We start from the raw sequence: 23,092 nt of genomic DNA on the forward strand, positions 1-23,092 counted from the left end.
AGACCCCAAAAATTCTAAAACACTAAAAATTGCCCTAAAATTCAACAAAAACTCAAGAACCCTAAAAAGACCTCAAAAATTATAAAACCATAAAAAAAACTTTATGGCATTAAAAAAATTGCCCAAAACACTGAGAAATATCCTAAAATCATCTTTTATAGGAAAGAATCCTTAAGAAAATAAAATAAAAGCATAAAATGAAATAAAAATAAAATCCTTAATAAAAACATTTTAAAAACGTAAAAAAACCCTCAAAAATTCTAATTTTTTAAAAAAACCTTTAAACAACCTAAAATAATAATAAAACACCTCTAGAACCCTAAAAGACATGAAAAACCCTTAACCCTAAAAAAAACATATAATGTTAAAAAACGATCCTTCTAGAAAACTATAAAGCTGTAAAACTAAAGATCAAAAATCTAAAAAAAAAAAAAAAAAAAAATTTAGAAAACAACATAAAAGAACCCTAAATTACTAAAACACCCTAAAATCCTTTATAAAAAACTTAAAAAAGCCCTAAAACACTAAAAACAACAACAACAACAACAAAAAATCAACTCTGAAAAAAATCAAGAACTCTAAAAAGATTGTGCCAGAATTCCTAAAACCATAAAAATCCCAAATTTAAAACAAAAAAACCTAAAAATACATCAAAAACCTGAAACTCTAGAAAAACCCTAAATTCCTATTTAAAAAAAACAAAACAAAACAAAACTATAGAACCTTATATTCTAAATGAAATCTTGAAAACCTAAAAAGAATCCTAAATCCCTAAAAGAAAAAAACAAACAAACAAAAAACAAAAACCTTAAAAGTATTGTTAAAAAAAAAACCTTAAAGAACCTAAAAACCCTAAAACTCTAAAACGGAAATAGAACCTGAAACCATTAAAAAAAAAAAAAAAAAAAAAAAAAAAAAAAAAAAAAAAAAAAACCAAACAAACAAAAAAATGAGTAAAAAATAAAAAATCCTTTGTAAAAAACCTAAAAAGACACTAAAAACATAAAAGCATACAAAGAAAACCTCGAAGCTTTAAAAAATCATATAAATGTAAATATACATACACCTACACCTACATCTACACCTACACCTACACCTACACATACACATACACATATATTAGTTTTTTTGAACAGTTTTTTTAGAGATTTTATGCATTAAGTGTTTTTGTATATGTATAGTGTTGTTTTGTTTTGTTTTGTTTTGTTTTGTTTTGTTTTCCTTTGTTTATTAAGAACCAGGCCAGCCTGGTGTTCAGACTGATATCCATGAATGCCAGGGTATACACAGAGAAGCCCAGTCACCAAAATCACACACAAATTAAAAAAAAAAAAAAAAGTAAGAAAAGAGGATTTAAAGAAAGAAGGAAATTGAGAAAGAAGGAAAGAGAGACAGAAACATAGAAAAAGAAAGACAGAATTACATAGATAGATAGATAGACAGACAGACAGACAGACAGACAGACAGACAGACAGACAGACAGACAGACAGACAGACAGACAAATATATATATTCAAGGACATTTCGGCATTTCGGCTATGTGTGTATTTATTTTAGATTTCTAGAATTTTTAAAATGTTTGTATAGTTTTTACAAGAGTGATTTAGAGTTTTTGTTGTTTCATTTTTGTTTGTTTGTTTGTTTGTATTTGTTTTGTTTTCAGGCTTCTAGTGTATTTTTACAGTTTTATCTTTTTTTGTAGTGTAATTTAGGATTTGGAGTTTAATTTAGGCTTTACTTTAATTCATGTTCTTTTGAACATTTTACTGTATTTCTTAGGGGTTGTTATTGTTTTTGTTCAAGTGTCTAGTGTATTTTTAGTGTTTTTTTTTTTCATTTTAATCACTTTATTGTATTTTTGGATTTGCGGTTTAATTGAGTTTTTCTTTTACTTCATTTTTTTAGCACATTACTGTATTGCTTAGGGTTCTGTTGTTGTTTTTCTACTTGATTTTTTCTAAAAAATATTTAGGTTTTTATATTTGAGGTTTCAACGTTTTGGGTTTCCCAGGCAATGTTTGACTATGTCTTTAACCCAAGCAATTGGGAGAGAGAGGTAGGTATTTTATTTCCTTAAAGTTCAGCAAGTCTCCACAGGGAGCTGAAAGACAACCAGAGATACACAGAGAAATTTAATTTCCAAAACTCAAGAGAGAGAGAGAGAAAGAGAGAGAGAGAGAGAGAGAGAGAGTGAGAGAGACAGAGAGACAGAAAGTCAGAGAGACAGAGAGACAGAGAGACAGAGAGAGAGAAATAGAAAGAAACAAAAAACAAAGACAAAAAGAAAGAAGAAAGAAAGAAACAAACAAACAAAGAAACAATGAAACAAGGAAACACATAAGAAAGAAGGTAGGAAGGAAGGAAGGAAGGAAGGAAGGAAGGAAGGAAGGAAGGAAGGAAGGAAGGAAGGAAGGAAGGAAGGAAGGAAGGAAGGAATAAAGGCAGGCAGGCAGACAGGCAGACAGGCAGATGGTAAGTGAGGCAGGCAGGCAAATAGAAAGAAAGAGAGAGAGAGACAGTGAGAGAGACAGAGAGCTTGAGACAGAAAGAGACAGAGAGACAAATAGCAAGAGAGACAGAGAGACAGAGACAGAAAGAGAAAGAGAGGAGAGAGAGAGAGAGGAGAGAGAGGAGGGATAGGAAGGAATGAAGGAAGGAAGCAAGGAAGGGAATAAGGAAGGCAAAAAGAAAGGCAGGCAAGCAGATAGAATGACAGGTCAAAAGAGAGAGAGAGAGAGAGAGAGAGAGAGAGAGAGAGAGAGGGAGAGGGAGAGGGAGAGGGAGAGGGAGAAAGACAGAGAGGGGGTAAGAGAGAGAGACTGACAGAGAGAGAGAGAAAAAGGGAGAAAGAAAGAGACATGGAGAGAAAGAAACAAAAAGAGAAAAAGAGAAAGATAGAAAAACAGAAAGATAGAATGACAGAATTTATTAAATGAATGAATGAATGAATGAATGAATGAATGAATAAATAAATAAATAAATAAATAAATAAATAAATAAATAAATAAATAAATAAATATATAAATAAATGTTTTAGAGATATTTCGGCTACTTACGTATTCTTTTTAGATTGCTAGATTATTTTAAAATTTTAGAGTGTTTTTAAAGAGTGATTTAGAGTTTTTGTTTTGCTTTGTTTTGTTTTCAGGCTTCCTTGTATTTTTATTGTTTTTTTCTTTGTTTAAATGATTTTAGTGTATTTTAGTGTTTGGGATTTAATTTAGCCTTCATTTGACTTCAGTTTTTTAGCATTTACAGTATTTCTTACGGATTGTTGTTTTTGTTGTTGTTGTTGTTGTTTTTTTTTTGTTTTTGATATTTACTAAAAGAAAATTAGGGTTTTATATTTGGTGTTTTATTTTTTTGGTTTGCCAGGCATTGTTGGCTCCTGCCTTTAATCCCAGCAATTGGGAGCCATTTGAAGGTTTTTTTTTTGTTGTTGTTGTTATTTTTTTTTTTTTTTTTTTACTTAGGATCTGCATGGTTTCCACAGAGAGATGCAAGACAACCAGAGATAAATAGGAAAACCCAACCTTCCAAACTCAAAAGAGAGAGAGAGAGTCTTAAAATGCACTTATAATAGGATAATACTAAAACAGAGCACATGGATCCATACACCAGACTAACTCGGGAATTGAATATTAATATATGGGTTAGAGAGAACACTAGACTCCTGGAGGAGAGTTTCCATGAAACTCTCAGCCGCGTTAGTGGCTTCTAGGCCTCTAGGCCTGTCAAGCTGACTCGACCTCAGTATGTGACAGCCATGCTTTGAGGAAGGACCATCCATTGGAAGTGAGGCAAAGGCCCTATTCAATTAACTACTGGAAGGGTAAATGCAAAGCATTTACAATCTTTAGGATGAGGAGGAATGGAAAAGAACCAAACTTTTATATCAATCACTAATTTTACATATCCCCTGGGAATATCCACTGGATAGGGAATACTAGGTTTTAAGACCCCCATGGGGACCATAGTCTTATTAACTTCTCTAAAATCTTGTAACATCCTCCATTTACCATTTCACATTCTTATAACAAAGGAGTGTTCCAAGGCGAAGAGGATGATTCAATGTGTACAGCTATCAATATTTCCTACACTAACTCTATGGCTGCTGACAATTTATCTGCAGGAAGGGGCCAATGGTCAAGCCAGACAGGGGTATCATCTTTCCATGTAATCTTATCTGCCTGAGGCGCAGGGAGAGCAATGTTCCTTATGAAAAATAGGAGTCATAACCTAAACCTGGTTGAATTATTGGGGGTGGCCTTTATTGGTGTAGGCATCCCTTGGCTATTTTTACCCAGTCTGTGTCCATGGAGTTAACACGGAGTATGCATTTGTTGAGTAATGACTCCATTGGTACTGCACATAATGACTCTCATTTGAGAAAGAATGTCTCTTCTCCATAAATTAATGGGCAGACCAGGGACAACATAAGGCTGAATAGAACCAGAATCTCCTTCATCATCTTCCCATGTCAATAACTCTGAACTCTGGAGAGTATTCTTTGATTGTCCAATTCCCTGTAAATGAGTTAAAGAGATCTTTAATGGCCAAGTAGCAGGCCAGGCACTTTGTAAAATCATAGGAGAATCTGCACCTGAGTCTAAAAGGTCCTCAATGCTCTTGCCATTTATCTTAAGGCAGAGTGTAGGGCAATCTTTGGTAATTGCTTGTACCCAATACAGATCTGATGACCCTGGCTGTGAAGAACCACGATGTGTGCCCATTGCTGGATCGGAAGTATCTAAAGGTAGAGGCAAGGCTTGTGCTAAACGTTGCCATTTGATACAGAAATTGGTCTTTGAGAGGCACTAACTAAAATTTTAATTTCTCCAGTGTAGTAATTATCTACTACTGAGGGATGGACAGTAAGTCCTTTCAAAGTGGCAGAAGCACGCCCTAATATATAATAATAATAATAATAATAATAATAATAATAATAATAATAATAATAATAATAATAATAATGTATCAGGTGAAGGAGGGCCATAGACCCTATAGGGAGGATATAAACGCCATGCTCAGGTGTTAAGTTTGCACTGGTGGCAGAACACAAGTTCAGTCCTGCTCTGCTCATGATGGCTCTGGAGAGACCAGTGGCTGATTTGTCTGCTGGCTGTACACCATGTCTGGGAGAAATGCGATGGTTTTTGAGACTTGGTCTGTCCCCCATATCCATTTCCCTGAACGGGAGGCAGGGGATTCCCAGATGCATCTGTCTGAGCTCTGCAAGTGTTTACCCAATGCTGGTTGTTTTTGCAGTGAGGACAAAGAAAATAAGGCCATGTAGGCCGAAAAGAATGGTCAGTAGGTTGTGCTGGAGCACCGTTAAGGGAGGGCACAATGGGACACTTTCATGCAAATTGTCCAGTCTGGCTACACTTAAAACAACTAGTTTGTAGGCCAGCTTGCTGAAGAGCCTTGCCTATTGCCATAAGAGGTTGAAGAGCTGCACCCATTGCAAGATTGACTGTCTTAGACATCTTGTAAGGGAACACGACAAAGATGAATCATCTCATTAAGATCTTTGTCCATAATCTTACCAGGCAGGACTGCCTTACAAGCCGAATTAGCATTCTCAAAAGCCAGATGTTTTACAAGATTATTGTCTGCATCTGAAAGGAAATAAAACTTGAGACCTGTGATTCATGTAATGTATGTCAAATAGCCCAAAGTGTTGTTTGTGAGTTTTGAAACCTGGGGCTGAGAACATAGTAGAACAGACCAGGACATGCCAAGGCAGGCCCATTACCACCCTATCTCCCTCCCCCCTCTCTGAACTCAGGCTGCTGATGTTTAAATGGACCAATCATGTGAAACCGTGCCAATTCCTCCCCCAGCCCCACTCCTTTTCTATAAAAACCCCTAGCTTCCAAGCCTCATGGTCGAATCAACTGTCTCCTGTGTTAGATGCGTTTCGACCCGGAGCTCCACCATTAAAATACCTCGTGTTGTTACATCAAGGCGTTGTGTTCTATTCGGGATTCTTGGGTGCATGCCGAATCGGGAGTTGAGTGGTGGTTTCCCCACTAGGTGCTTTCATTTGGAGGTACCAAAGAGATCTGATTGACACCCAGGAACCCCAAAGGACCCCTTGGAGGTACGTTTGTTTGTGTGAGTCTTGTTATGTTGTCTGTTGTCTAAGTGTCTAAGTGTGGCACTGCTGAATTTGTGTCTTAGTTTTTCAGTTCTGAGATTGTGGGTTTGAGCCCCACCTTTGTTACCAGTTCTGGTATTCTGTATTCTGGCAGCTGCCACTGAGGACCATAAGGACCCTAGTGGCTGTGGGAAGAGGACGGTCTATTTCCCCACAGGCTGCACCCCTGGAAGACATTCCGAGGGAGACCATGGAGTGCCCAGGGTACGGAACAGTCAGGAGGACCTGGCTGTTGCCTGGCAGAGTGAAAAAGAGTGAGTGCTCTTCCTGCCAGAGGAGTGGACGCGGAATCCCACTCCATCAGAGGTAGCATTTGGCTGGTTGAATAAGTCCAGACGCGGACGGGTGTGTTTGGATGTCTTAGTGTTTTCTGTCTCTGTCATTGTGTTGTGTTTATTCTTATTCTTCACTATGGGACAGACTGTGTCTACTTCTTTATCTTTGACTAAGGACCATTGAACGGACGTTAGGGCTAGAGGACGAAATTTGTCAGTAACAGTGAAGAAAAAGCCATGGATGACTTTCTATTCCTCAGAATGGCCTGTTTTTGGAGTAGGTTGGCCAGCAGAAGGAACTTTTTACTTACCCATCATAAGGGCTGTGAAGGCCATTGTTTTTCAGGAGGGGCCAGGGTCGTATCCAGAGCAGCAACCATACATCACAGTATGGGAGGACTTGGCTCGCTACCCATCCCCATGGGTTCGCCCATTCCTCCGACCTCTCCGCCCTGGCACCAAGATTCTAGCCATCTGAGAAAATGGTGAGAAAAAGAAACCAAAACCACTGCGCAGGGGAGATTTTTGATCGTAGCACACCAGTGATGAAATCCCCCAAGATCTATCCAGAGATTGAAGAACCCCCTGAGTGGCCTGACACCCCTCAACCCCCACCATATGCTCCCCAGCCCCAACCTTCAGCTCCCTCGGGACCCCTGCCTCAGGCCCCAGCTGGAGGGGGTCCCTCCACAAGAACAAGGAGTCACCCCTTAGGGGCCTGAGGATTCAACCTTGGCACTCCCCCTCAGGGCTATTGGAGCTCCCCCTGCTGATCTGAACAGTCTACAGCCCCTACAGTATTGGCCTTTTTCCACTTCTGACCTCTATAACTGGAAAGCTAATCACCCCCCTTTTTCAGAGAACCCTGCAGGACTCACTGGGTTGGTTGAATCATTAATCTATTCACACCAGCAGAAGTGGGATTACTGCCAGCAGCTTCTGCAGACTCTATTCACAACCGAGGAGAGAGAGAGAATTCTCCTCGAGGCTCGGAAAAACGTCCGAGATGAGGCTGGGCGCCCTGTCCAAACTCCAGCTGAAATAGATGAAGGATTCCCGATAACCCGGCCACGATGGGATTATAATATGGCACCAGGTAGGGAACCACTGTCCAATTATCGCTTGGTCCAAGTGGCGGGTCTCTAAGGTGTTCTCAGGCAGCCCACGAATCTGGCCAAGGTAAGAGAGGTTATGCAGGGAGCAACTAAGCCCCCCTCAGTCTTCCTCGAAAGGCTCATGGATGCTTATAGGAGATATACCCCATTCGACCCCACGTAAGGGTCAAAGGGCCTCAGTACTTATGGCCTTCATTGGCCAGTTGGCTCCTGACATTATGAAGAAGTTACAGCGAATTGGGGGCTTGCAGGATTACACCATAAGGGATGTAGTTAGAGAGGCAGAGAAAGTATATCATAGGAGAGAAACAGAAGATGAAAAGTTAGAGAGAGAGAAAAGAGAGAAAAGAGAGCATGAGGATAGGAGAGACAGGATGCAAGAAAAGGTTTTGACTAGGATCCTGGCCGCAGTAGGAGAAAGAGATAAAGGAAGAAGAGGTAGACATTCAGGAAACCTGGGAGACAAAAGACAGCAGGGACCAAGGAGACCCTGAGAAGGCAGGCAGCACCTGGAGAGGAATGAATGCACATATTGCAAGGAAATGGGCCACTGGAAGAGCGACTGTCCGAAAACAAAAAACAAAACAAAACAAAACATGAGGTAAAGGTGCTTTCTCTTGGAGAAGGTGAAGACTAGGAGGAAAGGGGCTTGGAACCCCTCCCCTAGCCTAGGGTAAACTTAGAAGTGGAGGGGACCCCCGAGTATTTTCTAGTCGACATGGGAGCCGAATTTTCAGTACTCAAAACTCCTCTAGGAAAAGTGAAGAAAAATGAAAAAACCTCGGTGATTGGGGCCACGGGACAAAAAATGTATCCATGGACCACATCCCAAGTAGTAGACATAGGGTGAACTCGAGTAACTCACTTGTTTCTAGTCATTCCAGAGTGTCCTATGCCTTTATTGGGGAGAGACTTACTAACCAAGTTAAAAGCACAAATAACTTTCACCTCTCATCGACCGGAGGTTTTCTGGGGAATAAAAGTGCCCCAGACTCTAGAGCTGTCTTTACAACTAGGAGAGGAATATCGACTTTACCAAAATAAAGTAAAGCCCCATGAGAGATTACAGGACTGGTTGAATCGATACCCTCAGGCATGGGCAGAGAGGGGAGGAGTGGGGATGGCAAAACTGGTCCCCCCCCCCGTGGTGATTGAAGTTAAGTCCAGGGCCACCCCTATAGGGGTCCGACAATATCCCATGTTCAGAGAAGCTCAAGAAGGTATATGCCCCCAAATCAACAAACTGCTGCAACAAGGCATTTTGGTCCCATGCAAATCCCCTTGGAACACCCCTTTACTTTCAGTAAAAAAACCAGGGACCAGTGACTACCGTCCAGTCAAGGACCTTAGAGAAGTCAATAAGAGAGTTCAGGACATACACCCCACGGTGCCAAATCCGTATAACCTCCTCAGCACCTTGCCACCTGGTCGGACATGGTACACAGTCCTGGATCTTAAAGAAGCTTTTTTCTGTTTGAGGTTACACACCAACAACCAGCCCTTTTTCGCTTTCGAATGGTGAGACTCTGAGAGTGGACACGCCGGACAGCTCACATGGACGAGGCTGCCTCAGGGATTCAAGAACTCACCCACTTTGTTCGATGAAGCCCTACACCGAGATCTTGCTCTTTTCCGAGCCAATAACCCACAGGTGACTCTTCTGCAATATGTAGATGACCTGCTCCTAGCTGCAGAAACACCCAAGGACTGTGAAATTGGAACCCATAACGTCCTGGGTGAGTTAGGTAAACTGGGCTATTGGGCCTCTGCTAAAAAGGCTCAGTTATGCCAGATAGAAGTGACATACCTATGATATGTCCTGAGAGATGGACAACGGTGGCTCACAGAAGCCAGAAATCAAGCTGTTATGCAGATCCCGGCCCCAACCACTGCTTGCCAGGTAAGATAGTTCCTGGGGACTGCCGGGTTTTGCAGACTCTGGATTCCAGATTTGCCTCACTGGCAGCTCCCTTGTATCCACTAACCAAAGAGAAAGGGGAATTCACCTGGACCAGGGAACATCAGCTAGCCTTTGAAACTCTCAAAAAGGCACTGCTGCAGGCTCCAGCATTGGCCCTGCCAGATTTAAACAAACCTTTCACCCTATACATTGATGAAAGAAATGGAGTGGCAAGGGGAGTCCTTACCCGGGTTTTGGGACCATGGAAGTGCCCGGTAGCCTACTTATCAAAGAAACTGGACTCTGTGGCCAGTGGATGGCCCTCCTGCCTGGGAGCCATAGCAGTCACGGCTGTGCTATTAAGAGATGCTGACAAACTGACTATGGGCCAGAATGTTACCATAGTGGCCCCACACTCTCTTGAGAGCATTGTCAGGCAACCACCGGACCGCTGGATGACCAATGCCCGAAGGACACTTTACCAGAGCCTATTGCTAACAGAGCAAGTAAGTTTCGCACCCCCAGCCATTCTCAACACTGCCTCCTTACTACCTGAGGCTGACGAGACCCCTGCATATAAGTGTGAAGAAATACTGGCAGAAGAGACTGGAATCTGGCCAGACCTCACAGACCAACCTTGGCCAGGGGCGATGACTTGGTTCACAGATGGAAGCCGCTTTGTAGTAGAAGGTAAGCAGAGGGCTGGGGCAGCAGTAGTGAATGGAAATTCTGTCATATGGGCCAGCAGCCTACCGGAGGGTACATCAGCTCAAAAAGGGGAACTAATTGCACTAATTCAAGCCTTAAGGTGGAAGAAGGAAGGACTCTTAATCTCTATACCGACAGCCGGTATGCTTTTGCCACGGCTCATAGTCACGGAGAAATATACCTACACCGTGGACTGCTGACGTCTGCCAGCAAAGATATCAAAAATAAAGAAGAAATTCTCAGCTTATTAGAAGCTGTTCATCTGCCCCGTTGGGTGTCAATTATCCATTGCCCAGGACACCAGAAGGGAACTGGGCCCGTTGAAAAGGGAAATCAAATGGCAGACCAAGAAGCTAAAAAAGCAGCCCAAGGGCCAATGACTGGTTATGAGAACCCAACAGCCCGCTGCTGAGGAAATAAATAAAAGAACCCTCACAGAAGAAGAGGGGCGAGATTACTTAGCTAACATAGATCATCTGACTCATTTAGGAATTAAAAAAATACTAAAATTGGTTAGTAAGTCCCCCTATTACATTCCTGGATTAAAGAGAATTGTGGAGGAGATAATAAAAACTTCCTTGCTTGTGCCCTTACCAATGCTGAGTCTAGCAAGCTCTAGGAAAGAAAACAACTGCGAGTAGACAGGCCTGGAGCCTACTGGGAAACTGACTTCACTGAGGTGAAACCAACTATGTATGGAAATAAATATCTCCTAGTTTTTATAGACACCTTCTCGGGATGAGTCGAAGCGTTCCCCACCAAGAAAGAAATGGCTAATGTAGTGGTCAAGAAGATACTTGAAGAAATCCTTCCCCGCTTTGGGATACCTAAGGTAATGGGGTCAGACAACGGACCTGCCTTCGTCTCCCAGGCAAGTCAGGGATTGGCCAGGCAACTGGGGACAAATTGGAAATTACATTGTGCATACAGACTCCAGAGTTCAGGACAGGTAGAGAGGATGAACAGAACGCTAAAGAAGACTCTGAATAAAATAGCCTTAGAATCCAGCGGAAGTGATTGGACAGCCGTTCTCCCTTATGCCTTGTTCAGGGTTCGGAATACACCTGGACCCCTTGACCTAACTCCATTTAAGTTAATGTATGGGGCGTCGCCACCCATTTTTATGACTGTAGGGGATAGGAATCGCCCGGATGTGTCTTTCTCTCCTTCTTCTAGTATTTTGGCTCGATTAAAAGCTCTCAAAATAGTAAGAAATGAGGTCTGGGAACAGCTAAAAGAAACCAATATTGCTGGTGACACACAGGTGCTGCACCAGTTTGAAGTAGGAAATGCAGTCCTGGTGAGGAGACACCAAGCGGGAAACCTAGATCCGAGGTGGAAGGGACCCTACTTGGTGCTACTGACAACGCCCACGGTGATCAAATTGGAAGGAATCCCCACTTGGGTCCATGCATCCCACGTCAAGAGAGCACCCCCTGGAGTCAGCCATGATGAGTGGACTTTGGAGAAGACTACTAACCCTTTTAAGTTGTGCCTGCTTTGTAGGAATGATCCCAATGGACTTCAACCCCCACAGTCCTGTTCAACAAACATGGGAGGTACTCAATGAGGGGGGTAGGGCTGTATGGACAATCGCCAAGGTACACCCTCTGTGGACTTGGTGGCCTGATCTTTTCCCTGACATCTGTAAGTTGGCTATAGGAGCCCCTACTGGATGGGACTTGGAGGGGTACTCTGACATTCAGAGGGCACCTTTAACACCCAGTCCGTATGTAGAAAAACATTCGAGAGACCCATGGGGTGGTTGCTCTAACCAAAGGGATAGAAGTATGCTTCGAACCCATCCCTTCTTTGTCTGTCCCGGGCCCCACCAAAGTCAATCCCTTAATCCAACATGTGGAGGTAAGGCTGACTTCTTTTGCAAGAGCTGGGGTTGGGAGACTTCAGGTACAGCCCACTGGAAGCCCTCCTCAAGCTGGGACTATATTAGAGTAACAGCCAACTATTCCCTAGCGTCTTATGTACCTGGAGGATTTTACCTAGACGAGTGTACTGACTGGTTCCATCCGAGCCATGTCACCTTTACTGAACCAGGGAAAAGAGCTCTGGGATGGACAAAAGGGTATACCTGGGGTCTTAGGATTTACAAGTAAAGATATGATGAGGGATTATTGTTCACTATCAGATTAAAAATAGAGACCCCCTACAATCCTTTAGGCCCCCCAACCAAGTCCACACCCTTCACCCATACTATTACTCAGAGTACTCCATTGATTGCAGACCCCCTTAGTATGGCTGCTATCACCCAACCTCCTACTCCTCAGGTACCTCTAACTATTACCACTGAGATTCCTTCAACAAGACAGAGGATGTTTAACCTAGTGAGAGGAGCCGTTTATGCCCTTAATAGAACTGATCCAAGGGCTACTGAGGACTGCTGGCTATCCCTGTCCTCGGGTCCGCCTTATTATGAAGAAATTGCCTTCAATGGAGATTTCAACAGAATCAGCAGCCATACTTCCTGCTCTTGGGGAACAGGACAAAAACTGACCCTGACTGATGTATCTGTGAGGAGTCCAGGTCTTTGTATAGGCACCCCACCTTCCACTCACAAACACATATGCAGACAAATTCAGTCTGTGTCCAGAATGGAAGCTAATTACTATCTTGTATCTTCCCCGGTTGGATGGTGGGCTTGCAATACAGGACTTACTCACTGTGTATCAACTAAGGTTTTTAATTCAACTCATGATTTTTGTGTCATGATCTAGCTGTTACCCCGCATATATTATCACCCTGCATCCAGTTTAGCAGAAAAGAGAACCAATTACTTTAACCCTGGCTGCATTCATAGGAATAGGTATGGCAGTAGGAGTGGGGACAGAAGTGTCAGCTTTGATAGAAGGAAGACAGGGAATGCAGTCTTTGAGGGATGCTGTCAATGAAGACCTAATGGCAATAGAGAAGTCCATTGATGCTTTAGAAAAATCTTTGACCTCCCTGTCTGAGGTAGTTTTGTAGAACAGGAGAGGCCTTGATTTGTTGTTCCTAAAAGAAGGAGGACTTTGTGCCGCCCTTAAAGAAGAGTGTTGCTTCTATGCAGATCATACAGGAAGAGTTAGAGACTCTATGCAGAAACTGAAAGATTAGAGTGAAGGAAACGGGAATGGAATGCTCAAAGTGGGTGGTTTGAGATGTGGTTTGAATTATGACCATCTTGGATAACTTCTTTGATTTCCGCTGTAGCTGGACCAATCCTTATGATATGCTTACCTTTAGTTTTCGGCCCCTGTATAATAAATAGAGGAATGGCTTTCATCCAGAGTAGAATTGATACAGTAAAACTCATGGTTCTTCAGAGACAATATCAACATATAGTTCAGGTAAATGAAGAGTTAGGGGACACCAATCTCTAAAATTCTATGATAAGAATTAGTCTAAACAGAAGAAGAGGGGAATGAAAGGAAATAAAACTTGAGACCTGTGATTCATGTAATGTATGTCAAATAGCCCAAAGAGTTGTTTGTGAGCTTTGAAATCTGGGGCTGAGAACATAGCAGAACAGACCAGGACATGCCCGGACAGGCCCATTGCCTCCCTATCTCCCACCCCTCTGACCTTAGGCTGCTGATGTTTAAATGGACCAATCATGTGAAACCGCGCCAATTCCTCCCCCAGCCCCACTCTTTTTCTATAAAAACCCCTAGCTTCCAAGCCTCGTGGTCTAATTCACTGTCTCCTGTGTGAGATGCGTTTCGACCCGGAGCTCCGCCATTAAAATACCTCGTGTTGTTACATCAAGTCTTTGTGTTCTATTTGTGATTCTTGTGTGCACGCTGAATCGGGAGTTGAGTGGGGGTTTCCCCACTAGGTTCTTTCACATCCTCATGACCTAAGGTCCTTTTTGCAGCCTCAAGCAAATTACTAACACATTCACTAAAGTCTTCTTGGGTTCCTTGAATGATTTTAGTTAAAGGGGAAATAATGGAACCTTTCATAGGAATAGCATGCCAAGTTCCCAATGCTGTGTTAGCAGTTTGAGCCAAGAGACCCACTGGGCAATTTCTGCCTGGCCTTAGCCAAATATTTTTCTTGACCAGAAAGCTTTTCCAAGATCCAGCCAGTCCAGGCACTAGAGGGTTTTTCTGATTAGCTAATGCAATGGTCTGGCACCTATTGAGGAAATCAACCCTCCATGAGAAAAACTATCCTCGAGTTAACACAGTTTAAATATCTTTGATCCAATCACTACTTTCGCTTCTAGGAGCGAAAGCATATAAGGGGCAGATGGACCATAAGTTCTAACCGCAGAGTTACGCTCTTTTAAGTCTTTAAAACTTAGCCTACAAAGCTCTGTCTGTTGAATAGGGACAGTTAATTCTTCTTGATTTCTACTTCATTATCACTCTCATAATCTTCTCCACCCTCGCTGTTAGTGTCTACAGAGAAATCGGCATGGGGCACTTCTAAAGGCCCTATTTCTGCAGAAGGAGATTTGGCACTGTTGGCTGGGGGCTGCTCCTCCGCCATAGAAGTGGGCAGGTCACAGCTAGCAGTTCTCTTGGAGAGAGTGATTACAAGGAAAGCCAATGTTTTGTTTTTTATGGTTCACTGAGCTTTCTTTTTTATGCCTCCTGAGACTATGGCTGGAGGAGGAACAAGGATAGTCTGTTTTAAGCAATTTTAGTGTGAAGCTAGCTCTTTAGAAAGGCGAGCATACTGCTGCTGTAGCTTTAGTCCTTCTTGTAATCCTGCTACCTGAGACACCAGCTTATCCTTAGCAGCAATGAGAATAGAAACCTGTAAACCTGACACCATGGTGCAGAAGCACTAATAGGCAGCAGATAGGGAGGGGCACTGCAGGGAGGGTCTGAAGCAAGACAGCAGCTCAAGTTTACTGGGCGAACTACCTCTTTCTCTAACGTGTCTGAGTCCTCTGAAATTAAAGGGCTTTAAGCCAAATATTTCTTAAAGACTGGATTGATCAGTGGTGGATTGCCCAGGTCGGGCTGTTCAGACAAAGTGGTTACCTGGACATGTGTATAAAGAGCAGCCTGTGGGACTTCAGACCTGTCTGCAGCTTTTGGAGGCTTTGTAGTAGGGAGGGAGCCCTCTAAAGCTTCCTGAGACAAGGGATAGAGGCAATATTCTGCAACTGACAAAAGGTGCTGTTTCTCTGGATCATCAGTTGCATTTTATACCAAATCACGGAATAAACACCAATAAGTAAATAAATTCTCAGGGACAGCATCACATCAGGGCCCTGCTTTGCCAAAATTTCATTTAGTCCTCTACCTACTCTTCTCCATTTCTTACAATGTATCTCTGCTCCAACTATAATAAACATGGACATGCCTGGTCTATGAAAACAAACAAAAAAGTTTATCAAATCTTACTTTTTAACTCTAACTCCTCTTTCCATGAGAGCTATCTTTAAGCAAATTATAAAGGCTGCTTCCTTTGATAGTTTGTTTCCCAGTTCCTGGAGCGGAGATGAATCAACTATTCAAGGACTTTTCTCTCTTCTATGAGCAGTGGAAGGGGTCCTTCACTACTTCTAAATTCTTGGGGTCAGGACAAACTTCTCTGGAACCTGCACTGGAAGGAAATAAGATCCAAAACTCGCCCTCACATTGGGTGCCCCTTATCCAGTCCCATAGGGTTCAGTTATACATGGGTGTGAGTGGTACTGCAAACCTGGGAGGAAATGGAATTGGAAGGGGAAGAAAAGCTAGAAACCAAGCAGAGGGTCCTATTAAGTCTCCATTTATTAGGCTGATGTGTCTGGTTTTAAAGCATACATCCCGGGGAATAGGAAGGGGTCGAGGGGGAATTTAAGAAAGAACAAAGAAATACCCTATAAGAAGCCAAAAAACCCTAAATTATTTTTTTTAAACTTTCAAAAATCTAAAAAAACCCTAAAACTCTAAAAGAAAAAAACCTGAAACTCTAAAAAATCCGTAAAACCCTAAAAATAACCCTAAAGTCTTTTTTTAAAAATTCAAAAACATTAAAAAACCCTAATTTTTTTTAAAGTCCTAAAAAAATTAATAAAAAACCAAACAAACAAACAAACAAAAAACAAAACAAAAACCAAAAAAAAAACTTGCAGGAGATTTTAAAACACTAAAAAACAAACAAACAAACAAACAAAAAAAAAACCCCTAAATTTCTAAAATAAAATAAAATAAAATAAAATAAAATAAAATAAAATGAAAACTTAGGACCCAAAAACCCAAAAAAAATATTCAAAAACAAAACACTATAACCTTCAAATAAACAAATATTTATGTTATATATATACATATATAAACATTACAATGAACCTAAAACCCTAAAATAAACAAGTAAACGCTAATCCCTAAAAAAAAAAAACTACATTTCTAAAAAAATAAAATAAAAATAAAATAAATAAATAAATAAATAAAATAAAATAAAATCTTCGGAACCAGAAACGCAAAACCAATACTCAAAAACAATAATCTATAACCTTTAAATAAACATATATATATATATATATATATATATATATATATATATATATATATATATATATATAAAAAATTACAATGTACATTAAACCCTAAAATAAACCAGGAAACCCTAATCCCTAAAATGAAACAAACGACAAAAACAAGAGAAACACAAAATAAAAACACACAATTACAACCCTGAAAAACCCTAAATTTCTAAAAAAAAATTCTAGAACCCTAAAAAAATTCCTTAAAAAATTTTTCAAAAAACCCTGAATTTTCCCCCCCAAATCTTGAAATCTTAAAAAAAGAAACCTAAATACCTATAATGCTAAAAAACACTAATTCTAAAAAAAAATTCTTTAATTCAAAAAAACCTAACCCCCCCAAAAATCCCTAAAATTCCAAAAAAAACCCTAACACACACACACAGACACCCAAATATCTTAAATAACAATATAAAACCTAACACCCTAAAGCTGTAAAATAAACCGTGAAACACAATAAAACAAACAAACAAACAAACAAACAAAGCAACTTTAAACATCTAAAAAAAAAAAACAAAAAAAAATCTCTAGAAATCAAAAAACAACCTTCAAAAATACATAAGACCCCCAAAACCCCAAAATAACCCTAAAGATTTTTATGAAAATCCTAAAAAATTCCTAAATCCTTATAAAACTAAAAAATTAAAAATTAAACTCATTTTTAAAATACACATAAAAATCCCTAAAATCAGAAAAAAACTAAAAAATTAAACTGTGAAAAAAAGTATAAAAGCCTAAAAAGAAGCCCTAAAAATAACTATTAAAAAAAAAAGACCATAACCTCCCCAAACCCTAAAATTATTTAAAAATGAAAAAAATAAAAATAAAACCCTGACACCCTAAAAAAAATTAAAGAATTAAACAACAACAACAACAAAAAAAACATTTATATCTTTTTTTAAAAACCTGAAAAATCCCTAAAAACCATAAAATTAAAAACAAAAACAAAGACAAAAACAAAAACAAAAATGAAGCTTTAAAAAAAATCACCAAAAATGCAAAATTCTTTTTTAAAACTCAAGAATGATAAAAAGACCCCCCCAAAAAACCCTAAAATCCTAAAAAAAACCTCCTAAAATATATTAAAAGCACTTAAAATACATCAAAACCCTGAATCTCCCCAAATCTCTGAAACACACTTTTAAAAACGTATAAAATCCTAATAACCTAAATATAAAAACTGAAATCCTAAAAAGAATCCTAAATTCAAAAAAAAAAAATCTATAATACCAAAATAAACCCAAGAACCCTACAAAGACACTAAAACAAAAACCAAAAATCCCTCAAATAACTTAAAGCTGTAAAAAAAAAAAAAAAAAAGAAAAAACAACAAACAAACAAAAATACAACAACAAAAAAAACATATAAAACATAAAAACAAAACAAAACAAGAACTCTTAAGAAATCCTAAAACATTCTAAAAACCTAAAAAAGACCTAAAATTCTACAAAACCTCAAAACCCTAAAAAAAAAAATGTAAAACTATAAGAAAAAACCCTAAGGCTCCAAAAAAAATCCCAAAAATTTAAAAACACAATAAAATTCTTTAAAAAACATATACAAACAAGAAAACACCATGAAATTTCTTTTTAAAAAAAAAACTTCAAAAAAAATCTTAAATCACTAAGAAAATTCCTATAATTCTGAAAAACTGAAGAACACTAAAAAGACACAAAAAACACTAAAACCATAAAATAACTAAAATCCTTTAAAAAGAAAAAGCTAAAAACCCATCAAAACACTGAAATCCAAAAAAACCCTTTAACGATGTAAAACATACCAACAAAACTTTAAAGTCCTAAATAAAAACCTGAAACCCTAAAGAGAATGCTAAAGTTCTAAAAAAAAAAAAAATCCCTTTAAATTCTAAAAAATAAAATAAAATAAAATAAATTACAAGAATTCTAAGATGAGAGCATGCCCTGCTTATAGTCTATGGTAAGGCAGCTGTTTAACTTTCACAATTTTGGGTGATGTATTCCGGGAGTATCAGATTGAGTAAAAGGGATTATTCCTCCAGATGATCCTGAATCACATGCTTTTGAAGAGTCAGGACTAGTGGTACTCAATTTTCCCAATATTGTGGCCCTTTAAAACACAGCTCCCAAATCGTAATGTTATCTCATTGCAAATTCAAACTATAATTTTGTTATAGTCATTGATTGTAATGTATATATCTTATAAACAAGATATATGATATGGGACACTTGTATCAGGGTTGTTTGAGCACTGAGAGGAGTCTCAACCCATGGTTTGAAAACCATTAGTCTAGACACGATGGGGGTACCATTACCAATGTATATTGTTTATCTAGTGTTGCTGGGCAGATGTCTCCTTCCCTTGAACGCAGAGGGTTTTTCAAGAACAGGCTTCTTCTGAGTCCCCAAACTTCTTTCCACACCTGTACAGCTTGTTGATGATCACTGATGTATCAAATGGCCTTACTTAGTAAATTAAAGTAATCCAGTTATCTCTTAAAATCTAGAAAATGGTGATTCTAAAAATAGTTCTACTAGCTAAAAGCAGTGGCTGGCACTCTTCCTAGGGATCCCTTATGTAGTGTCCCTTTATATCTCCAAGGCCAACAGCAGATGGCTGAGTCCCTCCTGGGCTGTACCTCTCTCATCTATTCTCACCCGCTATGCAGCTTTCTTTCATGAAGAGAACGCATGATAACACTGAACTCATCTCGTCTTTAGTCATCACAAATAGCCTAATTATTTTCCCCTATGGTTCAGTTGATCATGATTCTGAGACATAATTATACAAGTTGTATTGACCAAAAGAATGACACTAATTTCTAGTATATAATAAAGCCTATTTTGCACGACTTCTTTTCAGGAGTCAGGAAATTCAAGAAGAAGACACTATCAGTAGATAAAGAAATTCTAGTGAGATGTTGAAATCACAGAAGGGATCCAATGGGCTAGAAAGACAAAAGAGGGAACCAAACACCCTGTCATAATTAAACCTTTTCTATGACAGCATTATTCATTGATTTTTATTTGTAGGTCCTATCCCTCCTGACCCAGTCCAATTTTTCCTAATATATTAAAACCTGAGTATTAGTCTACAGAAAATTACATTTGGAGAAACACATTCAAACAACATATGAAGGTGAATATTTGAAAATCTATAGTCATGTGGGGGCATTTTTCTTTCTACCTCATGTACACTTAAAATCTCTAGCTACTTCCTTCCCTATGAAAGCATGGCAGCCCAGTGAGTGACATGTGTTTAGGGTGAATAATGATATACAAAGATGTAAACACCTTGCCATATCCTGTCAACCATATCTAGCCCAAAATGCAACATCCACATGAGAGTAGAAACATAAAAATAAATTTTATAGTATCTTGAAGCTAAAATTCCCAATTTAATCAAACCATCATTTAGAATCTTCTACTTAATACCAATGTGCTTTAAGTGTACAAGTCACTGGACTTTGTTGTGACTCTTTTCACAGGTTTATACTGTCCTTTAACCATCTTCATCCTCCCCACTATTCTCCATTTCTACCTGCTCAGCCCCCATGCTGCTGCCCATACACTTTCAAAATATCTCCTTTTATTTAATGTGCCTTATTAAAATTATAATTTGACAATTGTCATTTTGAGTTTGGCTTGTCTCACCTAACATAATTCCCATTCCCATCTATTCTTTCTGAAAACAAAACCCTTCACTAGTAAACTTAGATGAGAAATACCTGTCTCTCTCTCTGTCTCTCTGTCTCTCTGTCTCTGTCTCTCTGTCTCTCTGTCTCTGTCTCTGTCTCTGTCTATCTCTGTCTCTCTGTCTCTCTGTCTCTCTGTCTCTGTCTCTGTCTCTGTCTCTGTCTCTCTCTCTCTCTCTCTCTCACACACACACACTCACTCTCTCTCTCATTTTAAGAAATTCATCGTGTGGTTGACGTCTATATTTCCTCCATAGCTTGTCTATTTCACACAGTATAACAATCAACATTGATAATATGGATGTTTAGTGGTCCTTCTTAGATTATTATTGGAACAAAAATCAAACTGGGAAGATAGTACCTCAGATGAAGACTGCCTCCCATCACACTGACATGTGGACACATCTGTAAGGAATGATCTTTTGTTGATGGCTGAGCTGGAAGAGTCTAACTAATTAGTAGGTGTCATCCACTATGAAGAGGATGTACAGTGTGGTGGGGACAGTGGAGGAGACTGAAAAAGATTTTTTGAAGAAGTGAAGATCTATGTGGCATGAACAATTAAAGTGCCCTCTAATTTGTAAGTAAATTCCATACTTACCTGTGTCCAGTATTCTGTCAACCCATATTTCAAAAATAAAATTACATTATCTATTTCATCCTGTTTTACTGCATTCAATCTATGAAATTCCTTGTAACCAGAAATGGTGGTAAATTTTAAAGAACTTTAACATGTTACTGTTAGATATCATGTTGTTTTAAGTTTATCTCAAATTTGTAAGCAGGCCCAAGGACTATGATTTCCTTGCACTTTGCAAAGAATCCATAATTCTTTGGTTTCCATTCATGGTTGCCATTGGCTTCAATACAAGGTATTCAATCCTGTCAAATTCCAGCTTTCTTTGAATAAAAAATTGTCTTCCTCTAACTGTGGGTTTTGATAAAATGAATAGTGTGCTATCCAGTGTGTTGCCTCAAGAGTCTGGCAACATTTCTGATTCCAAGAACAGCTTAAAGATAACCAAGGAGAAGATTGTTACAGGGAAAATAACCACCAAGAATGCTGGTGTGTCAGACACTGAAGACTTTCACGAAGGAAAATAGAAACAACCTCCCCCCAAAAACCCGAATAAACATACAAACAAACAAACAAACAAATACACAATAAAAATGATACAAGAGTGAATCTACTTGGGCAGAATGTGAATCAGGTAATCAGGCCATTTTTGTAGGGATTTATTTTGGATTTCTAGGAGGCCATATAAAAATGTAAATTCTAGATGCTCAAAGTTTCTGAGTGTAACTCCAGACAAAACCAGCCTGATAGAGGTTCTATGATGTAAGCTGAGATAGGGTGATGTCACAGAGCACTGGTCAGAGTTTGCACATCTATTCCACTTGGAGACACTAGAATTCCTTGAAGCTGGATTCAGTATCTTCACAGTGGTGTGTGAATGCCAGGTCAGCTCCTGACCCATAAAGTTGTTCCAGAGGCTTTTGGTGCCTGGCCTGGTTCAGAAGACAGAATCTTGAAAACTAGGACATTTGTTTGGGGTATGTATATTTATGGAGTATCTTGGACTCTCATGGCTCCTTAAGGCTATATGTTTTCCCTCTTACAGTGAGTAACTGTACATTCTAATTTCTCCCATGTTTGGGATCTAGGAGGGTGGATGGTTTAGGTTATTTGATCTCCTGAGTTTATTAACCTTGCTAACAATATCTCTTTTAGAATTCCACTAATATGCCAAAACTCCCCTTTGTCCATGTGCATTTTAGAAGATATTACTTCTAAATGGCTGATATGGCATGGACTTGTTGAGATCTTATTGAAGTCGGAGATGCAATGGCTTCAATAATATGCCTGGGACTGGATCTGGAGACACAATACAGAAGGCCACTTGTGTGCTCTGTCCCTAGGTAGATATTTGTGAAAGTAGCCACCTAGCTCAGAACATGCAAATACAAGAGAGGTATGGTGACAACTCTGGCTCATTTTTTAATTCTATTCTGCTTGATCCTTGAGGGCAACAGACATACCAACTTCCACACTGACCTACCCATTTAAGGAAAGTTTCCTCAGCAGAGGAAAATTAGCTCAGGGCTGAAGAAAATTTTTTCTGAGTATGTTATTCTGAGCTCTAGAGAATTACTTGTTAATTTCCCTATGTTCATTTCCTGGAATCCCTTGTTCGTTGGTTTATTTGTTTGTTTAATTTTATTTTGAGTTTCTCTGTGTGTAGCTATGGCTGTCAGACCAGGCTAGCCTTGATGTCACAAAGGTCAGCCTCCCACTGCCCCTTGAAATCTGGGATTAAAGACTTAGGTCACGACCATTTCCTATTAAATTCTCTTTTTATTCGTTTGTTTTCTTTGTTCATTTTTTGTTATTTTGTTCTTTGTTTTGTTTGTTTGTTTGTTTTGTTTTGTTGTTTTTGTTCTTTTTGAAACAGGAATACTCTGTACATCACTGGCTGCCCTGGATCTAACTTTGTAGACCAGGTTGGCCTCTAACTCAGAAAAATGCCAGACCCTGCCTCCTGAGTGCTGGGAATAAATGCATGCACCATAATGGCTGGCTTATGAACTTCTTATTTTGATAAAATTGACTTTAGAAGCACACACCTGATTAGCATAGCCTTCTTCACCTACCCAGAAGTTCTCTTAAAGAAGAGCATTGGTCCAGCATTCTCTCGCACCCCACACCCATTGCCCTTTAAGATCTCATATTTATGACAGAGGCAACAGCATTGTTTCTGGTTTAAACAGGCAAGATC

The sequence above is a fragment of the Mus caroli genome, unplaced genomic scaffold (assembly GCF_978045245.1).
Source record: "Mus caroli unplaced genomic scaffold, Mus_caroli_1 scaffold_22, whole genome shotgun sequence".
Lineage (NCBI taxonomy): Eukaryota > Metazoa > Chordata > Mammalia > Rodentia > Muridae > Mus > Mus caroli.